We start from the raw sequence: 24,108 nt of genomic DNA on the forward strand, positions 1-24,108 counted from the left end.
ACATTTACTCAAGATGGCATCAAATAAAATCAACAACATGAGCTTCTACACACCGTTGTTACCACCCGTCTTTCAAGATCTTTGTATTGTTCAGTGGTTCTATCCAAAAGTTCTGGTACAAATGGTTCGTCCAAGGTTGCTTCCAGAACCACAATTCGTGAGGGAGCTGCAGTGGTCGTTGGCCCAATAGTTGTCGATCCTACAGGTGTGGTAGATTGGTGAAAATGGCAAAAGGTAAATATTAGTCGGTACGTGGTTCAAAATTAACACTTTTTGGTGGTAAATTCAGGTTCATGTATTAAATGTTTACTCACTTATTGTTTCGATTGAATTTGGATCAACAGTGAGGTTGAAGGTGTTGTTTTGTTCTTCCGCAGCCTTTATTAAGGTCTCTGCAACAACAACAGCGGATGGGATATCCTCGAGTGGTGCAGTGCTGTTGAACTGGAGCGCCACTTTTGCTCTGACTCTTCCCTCTTCCCTCCTTGGATCGATAAAGCACAGGTGTTGCTCAGATGATAATGTGTAAAAATTGCAGGTTTTCTATTTTTACCATTAAAGATGAGATATCTCTGAAGTAGATTTAGCCTGAGTGAAAGACTTGAAACACTTTAAAATATTTACCTGAATTCTCTGACAGATGTGGCTTCGAAAAGAAAACCAAAACGTCGATTGAAGATGAAGTCGCACTATAAGCAGCAAAAAACAAGGTAGAAATGTTAAGAATAGTCACAGTGGTTTTTCAAATGTAATCAAACAGAATGACACATTTACTCAAGATGGCATCAAATAAAATCAACAACATGAGCTTCTACACACCGTTGTTACCACCCGTCTTTCAAGATCTTTGTATTGTTCAGTGGTTCTATCCAAAAGTTCTGGTACAAATGGTTCGTCCAAGGTTGCTTCCAGAACCACAATTCGTGAGGGAGCTGCAGTGGTCATTGGCCCAATAGTTGTTGATCCTTTACAGGTGTGGTAGATTGGTGAAAATGGCAAAAGGTAAATATTAGTCGGTGCGTGGTTCAAAATGAACACTTTTTGGTGGTAAATTCAGGTTCATGTATTAAATGTTTACTCACTTATTATTTCGATTGAATTTGGATCAACAGTGAGGTTGAAGGTGTTGTTTTGTTCTTCCGCAGCCTTTATTAAGGTCTCTGCAACAACAACAGCGGATGGGATATCCTCGAGTGGTGCAGTGCTGTTGAACTGGAGCGCCACTTTTGCTCTGACTCTTCCCTCTTCCCTCCTTGGATCGATAAAGCACAGGTGTTGCTCAGATGATAATGTGTAAAAATAGCAGGTTTTCTATTTTTAACATTAAAGATTAGATATCTCTGAAGTAGATTTAGCCTGAGTGAAAGACTTGAAACACTTTAAAATATTTACCTGAATTCTCTGACAGATGTGGCTTCGAAAAGAAAACCAAAACGTCGATTGAAGATGAAGTCGCACTATAAGCAGCAAAAAACAAGGTAGAAATGTTAAGAATAGTCACAGTGGTTTTTCAAATGTAATCAAACAGAATGACACATTTACTCAAGATGGCATCAAATAAAATCAACAACATGAGCTTCTACACACCGTTGTTACCACCCGTCTTTCAAGATCTTTGTATTGTTCAGTGGTTCTATCCAAAAGTTCTGGTACAAATGGTTCGTCCAAGGTTGCTTCCAGAACCACAATTCGTGAGGGAGCTGCAGTGGTCGTTGGCCCAATAGTTGTCGATCCTACAGGTGTGGTAGATTGGTGATAATGGCAAAAGGTAAATATTAGTCGGTACGTGGTTCAAAATGAACACTTTTTGGTGGTAAATTCAGGTTCATGTATTAAATGTTTACTCACTTATTATTTCGATTGAATTTGGATCAACAGTGAGGTTGAAGGTGTTGTTTTGTTCTTCCGCAGCCTTTATTAAGGTCTCTGCAACAACAACAGCGGATGGGATATCCTCGAGTGGTGCAGTGCTGTTGAACTGGAGCGCCACTTTTGCTCTGACTCTTCCCTCTTCCCTCCTTGGATCGATAAAGCACAGGTGTTGCTCAGATGATAATGTGTAAAAATTGCAGGTTTTCTATTTTTACCATTAAAGATGAGATATCTCTGAAGTAGATTTAGCCTGAGTGAAAGACTTGAAACACTTTAAAATATTTACCTGAATTCGCTGACAGATGTGGCTTCGAAAAGAAAACCAAAACGTCGATTGAAGATGAAGTCGCACTATAAGCAGCAAAAAATAAGGTAGAAATGTTAAGAATAGTCACAGTGGTTTTTCAAATGTAATCAAACAGAATGACACATTCACTCAAGATGGCATCAAATAAAATCAACAACATGAGCTTCTACACACCGTTGTTACCACCCGTCTTTCAAGATCTTTGTATTGTTCAGTGGTTCTATCCAAAAGTTCTGGTACAAATGGTTCGTCCAAGGTTGCTTCCAGAACCACAATTCGTGAGGGAGCTGCAGTGGTCGTTGGCCCAATAGTTGTCGATCCTACAGGTGTGGTAGATTGGTGATAATGGCAAAAGGTAAATATTAGTCGGTACGTGGTTCAAAATGAACACTTTTTGGTGGTAAATTCAGGTTCATGTATTAAATGTTTACTCACTTATTATTTCGATTGAATTTGGATCAACAGTGAGGTTGAAGGTGTTGTTTTGTTCTTCCGCAGCCTTTATTAAGGTCTCTGCAACAACAACAGCGGATGGGATATCCTCGAGTGGTGCAGTGCTGTTGAACTGGAGCGCCACTTTTGCTCTGACTCTTCCCTCTTCCCTCCTTGGATCGATAAAGCACAGGTGTTGCTCAAATGATAATGTGTAAAAATTGCAGGTTTTCTATTTTTACCATTAGAGATTAGATATCTCTGAAGTAGATTTAGCCTGAGTGAAAGACTTGAAACACTTTAAAATATTTACCTGAATTCTCTGACAGATGTGGCTTCGAAAAGAAAACCAAAACGTCGATTGAAGATGAAGTCGCACTATAAGCAGCAAAAAACAAGGTAGAAATGTTAAGAATAGTCACAGTGGTTTTTCAAATGTAATCAAACAGAATGACACATTTACTCAAGATGGCATCAAATAAAATCAACAACATGAGCTTCTACACACCGTTGTTACCACCCGTCTTTCAAGATCTTTGTATTGTTCAGTGGTTCTATCCAAAAGTTCCGGTACAAAGGGTTCGTCCAAGGTTGCTTCCAGAACCACAATTCGTGAGGGAGCTGCAGTGGTCGTTGGCCCAATAGTTGTCGATCCTACAGGTGTGGTAGATTGGTGAAAATGGCAAAAGGTAAATATTAGTCGGTACGTGGTTCAAAATGAACACTTTTTGGTGGTAAATTCAGGTTCATGTATTAAATGTTTACTCACTTATTATTTCGATTGAATTTGGATCAACAGTGAGGTTGAAGGTGTTGTTTTGTTCTTCCGCAGCCTTTATTAAGGTCTCTGCAACAACAACAGCGGATGGGATATCCTCGAGTGGTGCAGTGCTGTTGAACTGGAGCGCCACTTTTGCTCTGACTCTTCCCTCTTCCCTCCTTGGATCGATAAAGCACAGGTGTTGCTCAGATGATAATGTGTAAAAATTGCAGGTTTTCTATTTTTACCATTAAAGATGAGATATCTCTGAAGTAGATTTAGCCTGAGTGAAAGACTTGAAACACTTTAAAATATTTACCTGAATTCTCTGACAGATGTGGCTTCGAAAAGAAAACCAAAACGTCGATTGAAGATGAAGTCGCACTATAAGCAGCAAAAAACAAGGTAGAAATGTTAAGAATAGTCACAGTGGTTTTTCAAATGTAATCAAACAGAATGACACATTTACTCAAGATGGCATCAAATAAAATCAACAACATGAGCTTCTACACACCGTTGTTACCACCCGTCTTTCAAGATCTTTGTATTGTTCAGTGGTTCTATCCAAAAGTTCTGGTACAAATGGTTCGTCCAAGGTTGCTTCCAGAACCACAATTCGTGAGGGAGCTACAGTGGTCGTTGGCCCAATAGTTGTCGATCCTACAGGTGTGGTAGATTGGTGAAAATGGCAAAAGGTAAATATTAGTCGGTACGTGGTTCAAAATGAACACTTTTTGGTGGTAAATTCAGGTTCATGTATTAAATGTTTACTCACTTATTATTTCGATTGAATTTGGAACAACAGTGAGGTTGAAGGTGTTGTTTTGTTCTTCCGCAGCCTTTATTAAGGTCTCTGCAACAACAACAGCGGATGGGATATCCTCGAGTGGTGCAGTGCTGTTGAACTGGAGCGCCACTTTTGCTCTGACTCTTCCCTCTTCCCTCCTTGGATCGATAAAGCACAGGTGTTGCTCAAATGATAATGTGTAAAAATTGCAGGTTTTCTATTTTTACCATTAGAGATTAGATATCTCTGAAGTAGATTTAGCCTGAGTGAAAGACTTGAAACACTTTAAAATATTTACCTGAATTCTCTGACAGATGTGGCTTCGAAAAGAAAACCAAAACGTCGATTGAAGATGAAGTCGCACTATAAGCAGCAAAAAACAAGGTAGAAATGTTAAGAATAGTCACAGTGGTTTTTCAAATGTAATCAAACAGAATGACACATTTACTCAAGATGGCATCAAATAAAATCAACAACATGAGCTTCTACACACCGTTGTTACCACCCGTCTTTCAAGATCTTTGTATTGTTCAGTGGTTCTATCCAAAAGTTCAGGTACAAATGGTTCGTCCAAGGTTGCTTCCAGAACCACAATTCGTGAGGGAGCTGCAGTGGTCGTTGGCCCAATAGTTGTCGATCCTACAGGTGTGGTAGATTGGTGAAAATGGCAAAAGGTAAATATTAGTCGGTACGTGGTTCAAAATTAACACTTTTTGGTGGTAAATTCAGGTTCATGTATTAAATGTTTACTCACTTATTATTTCGATTGAATTTGGAACAACAGTGAGGTTGAAGGTGTTGTTTTGTTCTTCCGCAGCCTTTATTAAGGTCTCTGCAACAACAACAGCGGATGGGATATCCTCGAGTGGTGCAGTGCTGTTGAACTGGAGCGCCACTTTTGCTCTGACTCTTCCCTCTTCCCTCCTTGGATCGATAAAGCACAGGTGTTGCTCAAATGATAATGTGTAAAAATTGCAGGTTTTCTATTTTTACCATTAGAGATTAGATATCTCTGAAGTAGATTTAGCCTGAGTGAAAGACTTGAAACACTTTAAAATATTTACCTGAATTCTCTGACAGATGTGGCTTCGAAAAGAAAACCAAAACGTCGATTGAAGATGAAGTCGCACTATAAGCAGCAAAAAACAAGGTAGAAATGTTAAGAATAGTCACAGTGGTTTTTCAAATGTAATCAAACAGAATGACACATTTACTCAAGATGGCATCAAATAAAATCAACAACATGAGCTTCTACACACCGTTGTTACCACCCGTCTTTCAAGATCCATGTATTGTTCAGTGGTTCTATCCAAAAGTTCAGGTACAAATGGTTCGTCCAAGGTTGCTTCCAGAACCACAATTCGTGAGGGAGCTGCAGTGGTCGTTGGCCCAATAGTTGTCGATCCTACAGGTGTGGTAGATTGGTGAAAATGGCAAAAGGTAAATATTAGTCGGTACGTGGTTCAAAATGAACACTTTTTGGTGGTAAATTCAGGTTCATGTATTAAATGTTTACTCACTTATTATTTCGATTGAATTTGGATCAACAGTGAGGTTGAAGGTGTTGTTTTGTTCTTCCGCAGCCTTTATTAAGGTCTCTGCAACAACAACAGCGGATGGGATATCCTCGAGTGGTGCAGTGCTGTTGAACTGGAGCGCCACTTTTGCTCTGACTCTTCCCTCTTCCCTCCTTGGATCGATAAAGCACAGGTGTTGCTCAGATGATAATGTGTAAAAATTGCAGGTTTTCTATTTTTACCATTAAAGATGAGATATCTCTGAAGTAGATTTAGCCTGAGTGAAAGACTTGAAACACTTTAAAATATTTACCTGAATTCTCTGACAGATGTGGCTTCGAAAAGAAAACCAAAACGTCGATTGAAGATGAAGTCGCACTATAAGCAGCAAAAAACAAGGTAGAAATGTTAAGAATAGTCACAGTGGTTTTTCAAATGTAATCAAACAGAATGACACATTTACTCAAGATGGCATCAAATAAAATCAACAACATGAGCTTCTACACACCGTTGTTACCACCCGTCTTTCAAGATCTTTGTATTGTTCAGTGGTTCTATCCAAAAGTTCTGGTACAAATGGTTCGTCCAAGGTTGCTTCCAGAACCACAATTCGTGAGGGAGCTGCAGTGGTCGTTGGCCCAATAGTTGTCGATCCTACAGGTGTGGTAGATTGGTGATAATGGCAAAAGGTAAATATTAGTCGGTACGTGGTTCAAAATGAACACTTTTTGGTGGTAAATTCAGGTTCATGTATTAAATGTTTACTCACTTATTATTTCGATTGAATTTGGATCAACAGTGAGGTTGAAGGTGTTGTTTTGTTCTTCCGCAGCCTTTATTAAGGTCTCTGCAACAACAACAGCGGATGGGATATCCTCGAGTGGTGCAGTGCTGTTGAACTGGAGCGCCACTTTTGCTCTGACTCTTCCCTCTTCCCTCCTTGGATCAATAAAGCACAGGTGTTGCTCAGATGATAATGTGTAAAAATTGCAGGTTTTCTATTTTTACCATTAAAGATTAGATATCTCTGAAGTAGATTTAGCCTGAGTGAAAGACTTGCAACACTTTAAAATATTTACCTGAATTCTCTGACAGATGTGGCTTCGAAAAGAAAACCAAAACGTCGATTGAAGATGAAGTCGCACTATAAGCAGCAAAAAACAAGGTAGAAATGTTAAGAATAGTCACAGTGGTTTTTCAAATGTAATCAAACAGAATGACACATTTACTCAAGATGGCATCAAATAAAATCAACAACATGAGCTTCTACACACCATTGTAACAACTCGTCTTTCAAGATCCATGTATTGTTCAGTGGTTCTATCCAAAAGTTCTGGTACAAATGGTTCGTCCAAGGTTGCTTCCAGAACCACAATTCGTGAGGGAGCTGCAGTGGTCGTTGGCCCAATAGTTGTCGATCCTACAGGTGTGGTAGATTGGTGAAAATGGCAAAAGGTAAATATTAGTCGGTACGTGGTTCAAAATGAACACTTTTTGGTGGTAAATTCAGGTTCATGTATTAAATGTTTACTCACTTATTATTTCGATTGAATTTGGATCAACAGTGAGGTTGAAGGTGTTGTTTTGTTCTTCCGCAGCCTTTATTAAGGTCTCTGCAACAACAACAGCGGATGGGATATCCTCGAGTGGTGCAGTGCTGTTGAACTGGAGCGCCACTTTTGCTCTGACTCTTCCCTCTTCCCTCCTTGGATCGATAAAGCACAGGTGTTGCTCAGATGATAATGTGTAAAAATTGCAGGTTTTCTATTTTTACCATTAAAGATTAGATATCTCTGAAGTAGATTTAGCCTGAGTGAAAGACTTGCAACACTTTAAAATATTTACCTGAATTCTCTGACAGATGTGGCTTCGAAAAGAAAACCAAAACGTCGATTGAAGATGAAGTCGCACTATAAGCAGCAAAAAACAAGGTAGAAATGTTAAGAATAGTCACAGTGGTTTTTCAAATGTAATCAAACAGAATGACACATTTACTCAAGATGGCATCAAATAAAATCAACAACATGAGCTTCTACACACCATTGTAACAACTCGTCTTTCAAGATCCATGTATTGTTCAGTGGTTCTATCCAAAAGTTCTGGTACAAATGGTTCGTCCAAGGTTGCTTCCAGAACCACAATTCGTGAGGGAGCTGCAGTGGTCATTGGCCCAATAGTTGTTGATCCTTTACAGGTGTGGTAGATTGGTGAAAATGGCAAAAGGTAAATATTAGTCGGTGCGTGGTTCAAAATGAACACTTTTTGGTGGTAAATTCAGGTTCATGTATTAAATGTTTACTCACTTATTATTTCGATTGAATTTGGATCAACAGTGAGGTTGAAGGTGTTGTTTTGTTCTTCCGCAGCCTTTATTAAGGTCTCTGCAACAACAACAGCGGATGGGATATCCTCGAGTGGTGCAGTGCTGTTGAACTGGAGCGCCACTTTTGCTCTGACTCTTCCCTCTTCCCTCCTTGGATCGATAAAGCACAGGTGTTGCTCAGATGATAATGTGTAAAAATTGCAGGTTTTCTATTTTTACCATTAAAGATGAGATATCTCTGAAGTAGATTTAGCCTGAGTGAAAGACTTGAAACACTTTAAAATATTTACCTGAATTCTCTGACAGATGTGGCTTCGAAAAGAAAACCAAAACGTCGATTGAAGATGAAGTCGCACTATAAGCAGCAAAAAACAAGATAGAAATGTTAAGAATAGTCACAGTGGTTTTTCAAATGTAATCAAACAGAATGACACATTTACTCAAGATGGCATCAAATAAAATTAACAACATGAGTTTCTACACACCGTTGTTACAACCCGTCTTTCAAGATCTTTGTATTGTTCAGTGGTTCTATCCAAAAGTTCTGGTACAAATGGTTCGTCCAAGGTTGCTTCCAGAACCACAATTCGTGAGGGAGCTGCAGTGGTCGTTGGCCCAATAGTTGTCGATCCTACAGGTGTGGTAGATTGGTGATAATGGCAAAAGGTAAATATTAGTCGGTACGTGGTTCAAAATGAACACTTTTTGGTGGTAAATTCAGGTTCATGTATTAAATGTTTACTCACTTATTATTTCGATTGAATTTGGATCAACAGTGAGGTTGAAGGTGTTGTTTTGTTCTTCCGCAGCCTTTATTAAGGTCTCTGCAACAACAACAGCGGATGGGATATCCTCGAGTGGTGCAGTGCTGTTGAACTGGAGCGCCACTTTTGCTCTGACTCTTCCCTCTTCCCTCCTTGGATCGATAAAGCACAGGTGTTGCTCAGATGATAATGTGTAAAAATTGCAGGTTTTCTATTTTTACCATTAAAGATGAGATATCTCTGAAGTAGATTTAGCCTGAGTGAAAGACTTGCAACACTTTAAAATATTTACCTGAATTCTCTGACAGATGTGGCTTCGAAAAGAAAACCAAAACGTCGATTGAAGATGAAGTCGCACTATAAGCAGCAAAAAACAAGGTAGAAATGTTAAGAATAGTCACAGTGGTTTTTCAAATGTAATCAAACAGAATGACACATTTACTCAAGATGGCATCAAATAAAATCAACAACATGAGCTTCTACACACCGTTGTTACCACCCGTCTTTCAAGATCTTTGTATTGTTCAGTGGTTCTATCCAAAATTTCTGGTACAAATGGTTCGTCCAAGGTTGCTTCCAGAACCACAATTCGTGAGGGAGCTGCAGTGGTCGTTGGCCCAATAGTTGTCGATCCTACAGGTGTGGTAGATTGGTGAAAATGGCAAAAGGTAAATATTAGTCGGTACGTGGTTCAAAATGAACAGTTTTTGGTGGTAAATTCAGGTTCATGTATTAAATGTTTACTCACTTATTATTTCGATTGAATTTGGATCAACAGTGAGGTTGAAGGTGTTGTTTTGTTCTTCCGCAGCCTTTATTAAGGTCTCTGCAACAACAACAGCGGATGGGATATCCTCGAGTGGTGCAGTGCTGTTGAACTGGAGCGCCACTTTTGCTCTGACTCTTCCCTCTTGCCTCCTTGGATCGATAAAGCACAGGTGTTGCTCAGATGATAATGTGTAAAAATTGCAGGTTTTCTATTTTTACCATTAAAGATGAGATATCTCTGAAGTAGATTTAGCCTGAGTGAAAGACTTGAAACACTTTAAAATATTTACCTGAATTCTCTGACAGATGTGGCTTCGAAAAGAAAACCAAAACGTCGATTGAAGATGAAGTCGCACTATAAGCAGCAAAAAACAAGATAGAAATGTTAAGAATAGTCTCAGTGGTTTTTCAAATGTAATCAAACAGAATGACACATTTACTCAAGATGGCATCAAATAAAATTAACAACATGAGTTTCTACACACCGTTGTTACAACCCGTCTTTCAAGATCTTTGTATTGTTCAGTGGTTCTATCCAAAAGTTCTGGTACAAATGGTTCGTCCAAGGTTGCTTCCAGAACCACAATTCGTGAGGGAGCTGCAGTGGTCGTTGGCCCAATAGTTGTCGATCCTACAGGTGTGGTAGATTGGTGATAATGGCAAAAGGTAAATATTAGTCGGTACGTGGTTCAAAATGAACACTTTTTGGTGGTAAATTCAGGTTCATGTATTAAATGTTTACTCACTTATTATTTCGATTGAATTTGGATCAACAGTGAGGTTGAAGGTGTTGTTTTGTTCTTCCGCAGCCTTTATTAAGGTCTCTGCAACAACAACAGCGGATGGGATATCCTCGAGTGGTGCAGTGCTGTTGAACTGGAGCGCCACTTTTGCTCTGACTCTTCCCTCTTCCCTCCTTGGATCGATAAAGCACAGGTGTTGCTCAGATGATAATGTGTAAAAATTGCAGGTTTTCTATTTTTACCATTAAAGATGAGATATCTCTGAAGTAGATTTAGCCTGAGTGAAAGACTTGCAACACTTTAAAATATTTACCTGAATTCTCTGACAGATGTGGCTTCGAAAAGAAAACCAAAACGTCGATTGAAGATGAAGTCGCACTATAAGCAGCAAAAAACAAGGTAGAAATGTTAAGAATAGTCACAGTGGTTTTTCAAATGTAATCAAACAGAATGACACATTTACTCAAGATGGCATCAAATAAAATCAACAACATGAGCTTCTACACACCGTTGTTACCACCCGTCTTTCAAGATCTTTGTATTGTTCAGTGGTTCTATCCAAAATTTCTGGTACAAATGGTTCGTCCAAGGTTGCTTCCAGAACCACAATTCGTGAGGGAGCTGCAGTGGTCGTTGGCCCAATAGTTGTCGATCCTACAGGTGTGGTAGATTGGTGAAAATGGCAAAAGGTAAATATTAGTCGGTACGTGGTTCAAAATGAACAGTTTTTGGTGGTAAATTCAGGTTCATGTATTAAATGTTTACTCACTTATTATTTCGATTGAATTTGGATCAACAGTGAGGTTGAAGGTGTTGTTTTGTTCTTCCGCAGCCTTTATTAAGGTCTCTGCAACAACAACAGCGGATGGGATATCCTCGAGTGGTGCAGTGCTGTTGAACTGGAGCGCCACTTTTGCTCTGACTCTTCCCTCTTGCCTCCTTGGATCGATAAAGCACAGGTGTTGCTCAGATGATAATGTGTAAAAATTGCAGGTTTTCTATTTTTACCATTAAAGATGAGATATCTCTGAAGTAGATTTAGCCTGAGTGAAAGACTTGAAACACTTTAAAATATTTACCTGAATTCTCTGACAGATGTGGCTTCGAAAAGAAAACCAAAACGTCGATTGAAGATGAAGTCGCACTATAAGCAGCAAAAAACATGGTAGAAATGTTAAGAATAGTCACAGTGGTTTTTCAAATGTAATCAAACAGAATGACACATTTACTCAAGATGGCATCAAATAAAATCAACAACATGAGCTTCTACACACCATTGTAACAACTCGTCTTTCAAGATCCATGTATTGTTCAGTGGTTCTATCCAAAAGTTCTGGTACAAATGGTTCGTCCAAGGTTGCTTCCAGAACCACAATTCGTGAGGGAGCTGCAGTGGTCGTTGGCCCAATAGTTGTTGCTGTTGCAAATGTTAAACATGTTTTGTACATTTTTCAGAATGAATACTTTATGTTGATAAAGACTGGTTCATGTATTAAATGTTTACTTACCAGTATGAATTGGTCCACCACATTCTGGCTGTACAGCAGCTTGGGTTGCAGCAAGCTCTATGGCCACTATTTTAATGAAAACAAAATCAATTATGTTTAAAATAAGTAGGATACTTGTTTCTTTTTTGTTTTTCACATAGTTATTTTTTGTATTAACTTACCAATCAATATAAGTAATGTTGATAAGATGGGTCCAACACCCATCTTGTCCCGCGTTTGAATCTGTAAAATCATTCAGCACATACGTATTTAAAATGTAATGTTTCTAAATATCATAACATTTTGTCAAAAACAGCTTTTTTAATGTCTATGCTGTTTATCAGGACTGTGTTGGCGTGGCCATGTCAAACTTTCTCCACAGCAACAGTCATTGTTTTAATAGAATTTTCAATCATTACAGAATTCCTGTTAAGTTTATCAGGGGCTCTCGTCCTCTCTTAGAGGGTAGGCCTATGTGTCAGACTGACACAGAAAATACAGCCATGTGTGAAACTGAAAAAGACTAAATGAAAATAAATAGATAGGTTATACAAATATTATGACCCTACTGTAGGTCTACAATTACTGTCTGTGATTGTGTAACGTTGGCTTCTAAACTGAGCATGTGCGATTGATTAGCCTGGGCGGACGCCACTATATAAAGGCGTTTGTATGACCGTTAGGATTGTCTGTTCTGTACTACTGTAGAGCTATGACGCTCCAACTATGACTTTTCCAACATGGCGATATGGAGATATATGTTATAAGTAGAGGTGGGCATAGATTAATTTTTTTAATCTAGATTAATCTAGATTAATTTTGGAATTAATCTAGATTAATCTAGATTAAAATGGCTCATTTGAATTCATTCATAATATGTGTGTGCTCCTAAATAATGACTCAAAGTAAGTCTTTGAGAACGTGTTTCTCAAGCCAGGTGGCGCATCAGACCAGGGGCTCATCTCCTGTTTCCAACATGCATCACAAACTGCTTGAGGAAGCTGTTCTACTATGATAATTGGTGATGAAAATAAATAATGTTCAACAAGATGTTACTTAGTAACGCGTTACCGGCATCGGACCTCTTTTTTCAGTAAGTAATCTAACGCGTTACTATCTCCAAACCAGTAATCAGATTAAAGTTACTCATCAAAGTCACTGTGCGTTACTTTTTCTGTAATTTTCCTTAGTGAAACATTTTACATAACTGCACAAATGACTGCGATTGCGATTTTATGTAAATAAATGTGCACGCATGTGTCTCTAAACGCTCCAACTGCTCCAACCGCTCCTCTCGTCTTTTTGGTAGCGCCCCTCGTCTCTGTCATGCAGCGTGTGTGTGTGCGCCTGTGTCTGTGTGTGTGTGCAGCAGCATTACGGCCGAACTGTGGCGCAAAACAAAGTTTCCCCCCCGATGAAATATAGCGTCTGCTATGGGGATATTTAGGATTCGGGTACGGTGACGTTGACGTTGAAGAGATAGAAGTGTTTAAAACTTGGAAACTTATAGTCACGTGGCGACCGGTGGCCACACACACCCACCCTGCGTTCCAATACCCGATTGTGTCGTGGGCAAGTGATGGAGAGAGAGAGCGGCGGGTATGTGAGAGAATAAAGGCTCCTCAAGTGTCAACAACGGCCCCCGGCTATTATTATCTCCCCTGAGCCGAACAGGAGGTGGAATAAGAGATTAACGGCGATATTTTTTTTATCGCCGATAAGAGTCTTGCGTTAACGCAGCACGTTAACGCCGATAACGGCCCACCACTAGTTATAAGAGACCCTTTCTAAGGGCGATACAAAATCAAAAATGTCTTTATTGTAAATTATACACTAAATTATATGTACTGATATATATTATATTAATTTTCTACCAAGTCTGTTATGAAAAATTCCTCAAAATTCTACACAATGTAAGTTTAATGACAATTTCTTTCATTTGGATTGATAAATATGGCAACTAACTCCCCCTAAAAAGAAAGAGTTTGTAGATTTGGCTTTACAGAGGCTTTATTAGTAAAATAAATAGGACTAGATTCTTTTTTATAATTTCAATATTTATTTTCTCAATCCGTCCGGTGTCATTATCTCATAAACATAACAATCTTCTACAGGCCTAAAAAGGTAATTTATTTAAAATTTAAGTTTCAACTTTATTTTTTTTATTAAAATTTAGAAAAAATATAGCTAAAACTAAACACTACAAAAGAGTGGGATCATTTCTAGACCACAAAACACTCTGCACACGCTGATATTCACTATATAATCTATTCCACTTCATGGATTGACTGTGATAGCTGAGACTGTAAAGCTGCACCTGTAAACGTCACAGGACTCTTGCATCGTCCTGGTAACATCTGGATTTGCGAAACCCTGAATTTCCTCAAACCAGTTTCTCCCTTTGCGTAGTGATTTGCTCAACATTGAAAATTATTGAAGGTATGTTATACTGCTTGCGGTCTCCACTATGGAGGTTCAACATTTTTTTTAAAAGGTGCTTTTTTGTGCTTAGTAAGCATTAACTAAGCATTAACTAACCATTAATAACTGCTTAGTTAATGCTTAATTAGATTGATCTAATACAGTTGTGCTTGTTAACTAAGCATAATTTATGCTTAACCAACCATTAACTTACCATTAATAACTAAACATTAACATTAGTTAATGCCTAATAAGCATTAACAAACTCTTAATAGCTTAAATAAAGCATTAATTATTGGTGATTTAATGTGCCCTTATGTTTAAGTGTTACAGTGAGAAATTTAAAGTAAAACAGCATGTCAAACTTTGCAAGTTTGGGGTTTAATAACAGAACTTTCATGTGGCAGATTAGAGAAGTAATAGCACACCCAGCCCAGTGGGGACTCATGTTTTGCTAATTCAGGAGAAGAAGCGGCTACAAAATGTGCTGAAAAAATAAAAATACCCAAGAAACAAAACAAACTCATAAAGCTTAAACAGGCTGATTTTTATGCAGGAACAATAGAAACTGAACCAACACTAACTGGTTTCACATATCCACTGACCCACTAAAGATGCAGATATAATGTCTGGATTTTTTTTCAATGGCTAATGATTCTAAAAGTTCTGAATATGTACTCACCTAACTAGCACTGGTCTCTGTTATAAAAAAAAAAAATCTTTTTCTTTTTGACTCTGAGATGAATCCTCTAACCTTTACTCTAGCGGGTTAGGGTTTATTTGAAAAACTTTGAAAATGACATTTGTGTTTGGATTGATGTTTTGACAAAAATATGATTGATTGCCATGATTTTGGTACAGAAATGTACCCCTATGGATGATTTGTGATAACTTTTATCATCCCTTAACTTTTCCTCCAGGACCGTCATCTTGTCAAAATCTTGATATGTTCAGTACTTTGCTTCCAGAACAAGTACCTGCAGGACTGACATTCCGGTCAGCCTCAGAAATACTGTATGTCAGAATACTGACCTTAAAGTTTTGTTCAAAGCACCTCAATGCCTAGGTGGAGTACCACAGAACCAGTAGTGTGGTTTAAGCCTCATAGTCCTGTTTGAAATACATTTCAGAGAAAAGGAAAAAAATACAAAAAAAATACAATAAAAAGACAACTGTTCTTTGCTCCCAATTTTGATAGGGTGTGAGCAAGGCACATCCTTGAACTGCTGTGATGAGGTGTGTTCACTAAAACAACCTGTGCAGTCGGTTACAGTAATAGCTCAATCTGACCTTGCCTCATTAAGAAAATTTCTCCGCTAAATGAGTAATTAAACAAATTTTACAGAAATGTAAGTTGTATAGTCAATATCTTACTCAACATTTCCTCATTAAAATTTTCATTATCTCTTTTTCTCTTTCCAGCTATAGTGATTATACTAGAGTAGATTAACTTGACTTGCAATCTCACAGTGGATGGTGATAAGAATGAATACAGACCCATATTGATATTTTTAATAGTGTCAAGCTGCAAAAAAATACATAATTCCCCACACCGATACTTGGAGTTTTTTTTTCATCAAGCTTGAGTCCTCTGGCAGAGGTCTGATAACCTGAGGCTTCCTTATAGTTTCTTTGTATCTTCAAGTTATTAATAATATATACAAGTAAAAAATATGGTAAAGTATAATAAAAAATATATAAAAAAATCTGAATTACAAAACACTTAAACGTTACACACACACAGATAATTATAATTATTATTATACCCCATTTTCCTCAACCATTCAGGGACCCTTTCAATATTTTATATAAAGGTGTTTTCAGTTTCTATATGTCTCCAATCATTTATTCGGGTACTTCTTTCAATTTGTAACCCATATATACTTATATGCACTGTACACCTAGGCCAGGGCGCCAACTGCAAGACATTTCTTTCGGAAGTGCGCCCTCTCATTTAGTTAATTTTTAACTCTTCTGAGCACGAGCTTGTTTTTCTGAGTTAACCTTAACCCATCATAAATGTAGGCACATTCTCCGGCTGTGTCTTTTCAGCCTTCTGTCTTCAGACACATATTCAGTAAACCAGCCAGAAAAAGGCAACACACCTTTGACTTGTTCTTCAGACCAGACAGTTTAAGTTGAGTTTTGATGTTTTTGATAACTTTAGCTAAATAAGGCATTTTAAGACCCACTCTCCCCTTATGTCGTCTGTACTATTTGAATAGCAAGAGCAGGGGGAATGCTGCTCCAAGAGGGGGATTCGGGAGCAGACAGCAGCACTGTGATATTAGAGAGACTTCACAGGTGAGGAGATGCAGTAGAACTGCAGTTAAGTTAGTTTTAAGTTGGATATTCCACAGAAATTCATCTGCCATATCTTCAACAAAATACTGTGTAGTTTACACAAAAACAATATTGTTTTAATATCTTTATGCTGACTGTGTGTGTGTGTGTGTGTGTGTGTGTGTGTGTGTGTGTGTGTGTGTGTGTGTGTGTGTGTGTGTGTGTGTGTGTGTGTGTGTGTGTGTGTGTGTGTGTGTGAATGAGAGAGAGAGAGAACAAATGTGTAGAACAAAAGATGTACTTACCCAAATAGTAAGATGAAGAATTGCGAACAACTTAAAATAAAAAATTGTAATTTATTTAATCCATTTCACACCGGTGACTTTGCAAACATTTCACCTGCTGTGGCAGTCCGTGTCTACGAAAGCCTTTTATATAGCGTGACTCTAATTATCTAACAATGTAATGACTCAGAAATTATGTGACACCAATACATTCCAAATAACAGGCTCCCATAACTGAATGTTTCTTGGCTCAGCTGTATGTATACTCCCTTTTCTTTGTCTTAGGATAAGAATGTATTGCTCCATTTATGCAAACTATGAAAGGAGTTAACAGATGCCAAAAAGGTATGTCAAAAAATTAAAATTAGGTAGAATGCCTAATTCAATTCTGAAAAGTGAGATGAGTGAATTTTGTAGTGTATTGTATTTGTCATATTTGGAAACAGTATACAGCTTTTATGGACCAGTAAAAAAAAATAAAAAATTAAAATCTTGGCTTTGTGTCCTTACATTCTTCCTGTGTTTATTGCACTGCACTTTTTAGAGTTCACCTTAAAATCCTCTGCCAGGGTTCTCCTCTTGACCAGCACAAATGTAATATAAACACAAACTTTTTTGGTCAACAACATGGTATAACATGGTGTGGGCTTTAAATCTTATTTTAGCATTGACCCAACCTGTATTCAGATTTGTGTTGTTGTTGGTGGGTGTGGTTACCTATGGCAAGTTTCTGTTGAGATTTGTTGAGCATTAGAATGATCACTGCTGTATAATTTAAAGGTGGAGTCCGCCATTCTGGAATAATGCTTGTTGCCAAAATCACTTTCTGTCAAAATCAGTGAATATCTCCTCACGATCCGCTAACCGTACACACTGTGTGCGCAGAAAATGAATGCATTGTTAATACACAGCCTAGGCTCTCTAAACTTGCATGTTGCATGGTGGGCCCCTTTATTTACATGTCTGTTTACAGAACCTAGGCTGTGTATTAACATATCTTCTTTTTAGCGCACACATAGTACGGACAGGTGGCAGATCGTGAGGAGATATTCACTGATTTTGACAAGTGTTCTCTAGAATCACTGACTCCACCTGTAAGTGGGAAATACGGTTTTATGAAACAATGAGATCTGATCGTTCCATTTGAATGGAACGTTTGTCCCTCCATTAAGTTGGGAGGGCAATAAGGGGAGGACCGACAACACCACCTGTGGCAATCAAAATGTAAAAGGACTGGAAGTGCTGAGGGAGAAAGGATTAAAGGAGAAGTAAGTGATATGGTTCTCATAGCTAACTTCCTGTCAGTGACTGCAGTCAGCAGTCCCCTCCCTTGTCCCTACGTCACCACCACGTGAACGTGCAGCCCTCTTTGTCAGATAGTGCCGCGATGGAAAGCAGCGAGTCATCGTTCATGGGCACAGAGACCCGCCTCTTTATATTGCTCTGTCTCTTGATTGGATAAAAACGAGCAAGATACTCTAAATGTTATCTGGCAATTACTGCAAAGCTGAATTAGTGGGAGACCTGGGTTATGACCCGTGCATATTGTTTAAAGCTGAGGTATATGATTTCTGATTGGTCAAAGTTAACATGAGCTGACACTTTGACCAATCAGAGCGAGGCTTCGATTCTCTGTTCTTATTGGCTGTTGGGACTGTTCATTCACTTTGGAACAACTTTGTTGGTGTAGAGCGTGTCAGGGAGGGACTATAGGGGAGGGACCAAAGAGAACAAGTGGAGCGGTAATTCGAATCTCTATCCCAACAGCCATTTTCCCCAAATCCTCCAACCCAGCTTTAAGTGATTGCTGTATGAACATAGAGTGATTTAACATATCAGTGATTATTGAGAAGTGGGACAAAAGAGGGTGCAATGTTGAAAAAATACAAAACCCTATGTTTAGGCAAATTAAATTACATGTATGTATCCAACACATACTAAGCTACTGAGCTAAGCTTTGACACAACCTCCCAGCTTTTGTCCTTTTTATCAAAATGGGCTTTTTACCTTGCCATTCCTTTTTAAAATGGGCTTTTTAGCTTGCCATTCCTTATTTTGTGTGAACACCGTCAGACACCAAAAACACAAATACATTTTCCCTCAATTTATGCTAGACCCATGAGATGTATAGTGATCACAAATATTCACCAAGACTGACAGAGGCCACAAAAAATATTTTCAGAATGTATATGAATATACATTTTTTTGACATCTGACGGTGTTGACATATTTAACGTTTCTTAAACAGAACAAATGGAGTTTTTCTAGTAGCCATTGGTGTTTCTGTTGATGATAGGTGATAGTAGCCTGGTGCTACCAGACCATCGTACTTCATTTCATTTGTACAGAAGGTCTGGAACTGCTCTATTTGGCAAATGTTCACTCACTTGGAGGCGGGTTTCTGTTGAAGTTTAAAACTATTGGATCTGCCCAGTGGCACTCTGGATCAGCCAACCAATCGCATAACGTTTGGTCGTGACGTATGTCATGAGCCGGCTTCTGACGGTGCGTTCCAGTTGTACTAGGAACTCGGAAATTTCCGACTTCACTACATATTGTAGTCTATGGATCTACCAGTACCTGGCAAAGGTAACTTGCTAGAGCCTAACGTTTAGTTATTTGGATGAGAAAGGTTGTAGGCGTCCATACTTTCCCGAGCAGATGCACTGAAACACAGACAGGTCGGAACTCGGAACTAACAAGTCGGACCTTTCCGAGTTCCGAGTATAAAGGAGCGCAGCATTCAACTGAAACTGGCGCGCGACTTCGACGACATAGTTCTCAGCCACTTCCTCTGTTCGCTGATTGGACACTCAGAAATCTGATTTGAGCAGGATCCCACTAAAGAAGCGGAAGTAGGTAGGCGGGCGGAGCCAGGCTAAGGTGATAGGTCAAATAACTTCAGAAATTGTAAGTCGGTGTTGACTTATTGTTGTGACGCAGGACTTTCAAGATTTGGAATGTAAAATATTCTAAAACTACAACACTTATCAGACCCTTTCTGACTCTAATGTACTCTGCAGAGGTAGAATGTGACAAGAGGTCCTTCATGGTGATAGCTGCCCCTTATTTTGGCTGATTGTATTACATTTTAATGGATTGTCTGATGGTGGTGACAAAAAGAGTCCCACCACTTTGAAACCTTATAAAACATGAATGTGTTGAAGAAAAACAGTTTTTTTTTTGGACGTCGTGAGAAGATAACAAGTGTCATATTATATTTGACATAATAATGATAAAATTAAATTTAAGGGGATAATTGTGCTCTAGACATTCTATTCTTAATCCCTAATAACATCTACACTTTTTTTTTTTAAGATTTTTTTTTTGTTGCATTTTTATGCTTTATTGATAGTGTACAGTTGAAATGGGGCAGAGAGGGGAGTAACATGCAGAGAACGACCGCAGGCTGGAATCGAACCCGGGTCTGCTGCTGGCCGAGGCCCATGGGGGGGACGCCCTACCAACTGAGCTAAGGGCGCCCCCAACTATTTTAAATATTTTTATTTTATAAAGATAACAGCAGTTCCATATGGAAGACAACCTTTTGTCCCGGCTCTCAAGAATCACTGATATATATTAACAAAAAAACATCAGGTAAACCTACAAGATAAAAGAAAAGGAATTACTACATCAACGTACTATACAGGAAATTTCGCAGGATACACTTACGTATGTGCTGGAACTTGGCGGGTCTGCAGGACAATAAGGAGAGGAAAATAAGTTGCAAGTTGGTGAGTGGCTCCGCACATCTGGATTGATTTGTTTAAATTATCCAGCATGCCTTCATGAACATATGTCTGAACACGGTGATGGGAAAACTGTCTCACCTGTTACAGATAACAAGATACCTAACCAACAACCCACACCCTTCATGTGTGTACTTCAAATAATGGAGATAAAAGCATTAGTAATAACTTCAAAGGGTGGCTTCTTGACACCAGTTTATAATATCACTGCACTTTAAATAAAGATTGATTAATTGATAAGAAGAATATAACAATCTCTTTTTAGTCCTTTCAATGGGGGCTTGATCTATCTGATTAAAGAATACAATAGGCATTTGTGTAACCATAGGTTTCATACGAAGGGAGTATTTGTTGGTGAAGCTCGATTGCTAAAAGCTGCAGATAATGAAAATTGGTCTTGAACAGATTTGAAAGATAACCAACCTTTTGTTGGCGCCTCAGTACTATGTGCTATAACGATGTCAGCAATTGTAAGCGAAGGGCTTCGAGGTCTGGTAGTGTTTTTTTGGTTCCATAAAGTTTAATTCTCCCAGTTACTATAATTGTCCTAGCAGAATTATTGAATTTTTTTTCTGGTGATGCTGTTGTCTCAGTAGTTGTTAGTTTATTTATATTTTAGAAAGCCTTTCTTTTAACTTCGATGCCGGGGGACTACAGATGAAAAATAGCCTTTTGGCTAATTCTGGCATTTTTAACCCATGTATGATCATGTGTTTTATTACTTTGCACTGTTTTATTAATTTGCACTGTCCCCTTCTTAAATAAACTGGATTGAATTGAATAGTCGCTGTCACACTGGTTGTTTGTGGTTGCTGCCATTAGTGCAAAAGTTGTTGTTGGCTCCATGGTTATAGTTGTGCCTCGAGCTTGAGCAGCTACTGGTTTGTGATTATCAAATCTGTCCAACATGACATATGTGCCAGATTAAGCCATACCAGCTCATTTTCATCCGTAGTCCCTAGCTTGTTAAAATGTTAAAATTGAGTGTTTGAAAACGTTGCTGCATTACATTTTTTAAACAGCATCTTGACATACCTGTAAATGCACAATTTAAGGATAGAAAACAAAAATCACAGAATAATCCCAGGCTTGATCAGTCAACCATTACACAATTTTGCTTACTAATTAGAGTACGCACATTTGGTATGATCTGTCTAATAACCATCCTTTTCTTCCTTTGGATCTTTAAATTCAAACATCCATCTATCCGTCTATTATCTTAAAACACTTGTCCGGGGTTAGGGTCTCGGTGGCAACAGGGCCAGCAGAGAATTCTAAAATTACTTCGAACTGCTCACAAAGGGAAAGCCAAAGCCAAATTTTCAATATGTTACTAAAATAAATACTTTCTTTTTAAAGGTATTTTTTGAAATGCTTGTGCATACACTGCAGATCAAAGTTAATGTAAGTCATAGAATGATTCTTCTATTTTGGTATTGTGTAATTATCTTTTAATTGATAAACAGCATGTCCCTGATGAGGTCAGAAGTGCTATGCATATTCTAGTTTCATGAAAGGATTCAGGTGAGTTGGCTGATTTAACAATAGTTTTTTATACTTCTTTTGGATATCTAGCTCAACAGCATGACAATAGTTTTCTTTGTGGTGCTTTCAGTGTTGGGGGGATGCACTCAGATTGAGTAGATCCACTTTATCGTCCTTCTGCTTTAAATGCAGATTTTTCTTATTTCTTAATAATAAATCCCAGCTACTTTTGTGATTTTTGCCTCCAATAAATCTAATTATGTCCGGAGCTGAAAGTAGGAGTAATTTGTGAGAAACTTGGAGGAAAACGTGATCTGCTGAACTGCAGTCCGCCTTGGACTGAGTGAACAACCGCATTGAGGACAACACTAAAAGGATCAGTAAGACTGAGGGCACATTTCCAATCTGTTTGACAGTTATTTACCTGCAGCCCTTAAAAAAGGCAAACCAGTTTTCTGAGATGAAGTCTCCTCTCATGACCTCTTCGTGATGTGGCTTTGAGGACTGGTGATTCTAGAATTCACACAAACATGTGGCCAGAATTTTTTATTTTCGTTTTTGTGTTCATTATGATCAACAGTTTTTTTTTAATTTATTATAAACTATGTGTAATTGTATTACTTATACTCAATAAAAAAAAATATTTGTGAGAAAAAAGGGGGGGCCTTTAAAAAAAAATGTGTGATATTTTTCAGAAGAAACCTGAATCTCTGAGCCTGTTAAAAAAAGCTTATTATGAAAGTGAAGGTCAGGAATAATTAGACGAGGTTTGATTGTCTATCCATATATTCAGAGCCTTTAATGGAACATCAATTTATTTTATTTGTATCCTGATCATCAGGAAGACCTGGTATTTTATGTTCAAGTTATACAATAATACAGGTCATCTCACAGAATACACATGGATGATACAATAAATATATATATATATATAAAAATAAGAAAGGTGACTCGATAATCATACAGGACATTGTTAACACATTGTATATTTCATGAATGCCAAGAAATTCCACATAACTGACTGGGTCAGTATTGGGGGAAGATTAGGATACTTTATTGGCTGAAAGTTTTTCTTCACTGGTAGTTAGACATTTTTTGTCTGTAATCTTTACTATCTGAACAGCTATTTTTAAAATGTAAGTCATTTGGGGTTATATCTGTTTCAAAGGACTTACATTCATTTTCAATGTTGGCCTAAATATTTTTGGTTCTAAATTATGTTTCAATTGTATTCGTACGGCGTGACTATCTGATTTGTGGTGTAGTTAAAACCAGTCATCTGAATTGTTATTAATCTCATTTTAAGCAAATAATTCATGCGCTCATAGTTGTGCTGCATTGGTGGGCCTCCTAGGACTTAACTTATTAAATATCTGGAAGTTCTTTCCAAGCCATATATCAGGTGCAATCCATAACAGTCTTCTCGGATACTTCATGTGAACAAACACCTTTTTCATACCAGTTATAATAGTCATTTACTAATGGAGTTTCACATGGACCTCAGCAGATGCTATTGCTGGCTTTACAGAAGCCATGACAACAGCACGAGGAAGGATGCGGTGATGAGACTGATCTTGTGGCTTACTCCACTTGAAACTTCTGTAAATGTTGAGAAAAGAAAATAGGGCATTGCTTTAATAACGTTTCTGTCAAATTGTATTTTACTCATGAGGAAGCATCAAGTATTGCTTACGTGTTCCATCCACAGAAATGGAGGTGGTGTCAATGTTGAAAGCAGTGATGGCTGATGATGCATTGATCAAAGTATTTCCAATCTGAGAGCTATCAGGAACAGATGTGGATGCAAATTCAAGGATCATGTTGTTGATGATTGATCCGGAACTGCAAGAGGAATAAACAGAAATAATGGTTGTATTCAGCTGCATATTTTACCAAAACTCTTAAGATTCTATCAGTATAATTATTACCTGAAGGAAGTCACAGTTAAGGAGCGGAATGAAGGAAATGCAGTTCGGTAGAAGGGTTCAAGCTGCAGAAATAGAAAAAAGAGACAAATGGCAAGTTCAGGAATTTGATGCCATCGCATAAAAAAACTGGATATTCAGTTTACATCCATTGGGTAATTATAAACGATCTATATTCTATTATGAAGAACAACACTAACA

At 38.1% G+C, this 24,108-nt stretch overlaps 1 protein-coding gene and 1 long non-coding RNA gene across 2 annotated transcripts in view; both read right to left on the minus strand.

Annotated features, from left to right (window-relative positions):
• Positions 1-11,804: 11,804 nt before the first annotated feature.
• Positions 11,805-16,856, minus strand: LOC307269235. Its single transcript, XR_013845492.1, has 3 exons — positions 16,770-16,856; positions 11,943-12,003; positions 11,805-11,847 (listed from the first exon to the last, which is right to left on the minus strand). It is a non-coding gene; the product is annotated as an uncharacterized lncRNA (long non-coding RNA).
• A 5,903-nt stretch (positions 16,857-22,759) lies between these two features.
• The window catches only part of LOC307269421 (uncharacterized protein), a gene marked incomplete at its 5' end in the record, with an annotated part of 42,519 nt that continues 41,170 nt past the window's right edge, over positions 22,760-24,108 (minus strand). Inside the window, 3 exons of the mRNA XM_080052389.1 lie at positions 22,760-23,581; positions 23,676-23,824; positions 23,911-23,972. The remainder of the gene's footprint in view (positions 23,582-23,675; positions 23,825-23,910; positions 23,973-24,108) is intronic.

Source organism: Ammodytes marinus, assembly GCF_949987685.1.
Source record: "Ammodytes marinus genome assembly, chromosome: 23".
NCBI lineage: Eukaryota > Metazoa > Chordata > Actinopteri > Uranoscopiformes > Ammodytidae > Ammodytes > Ammodytes marinus.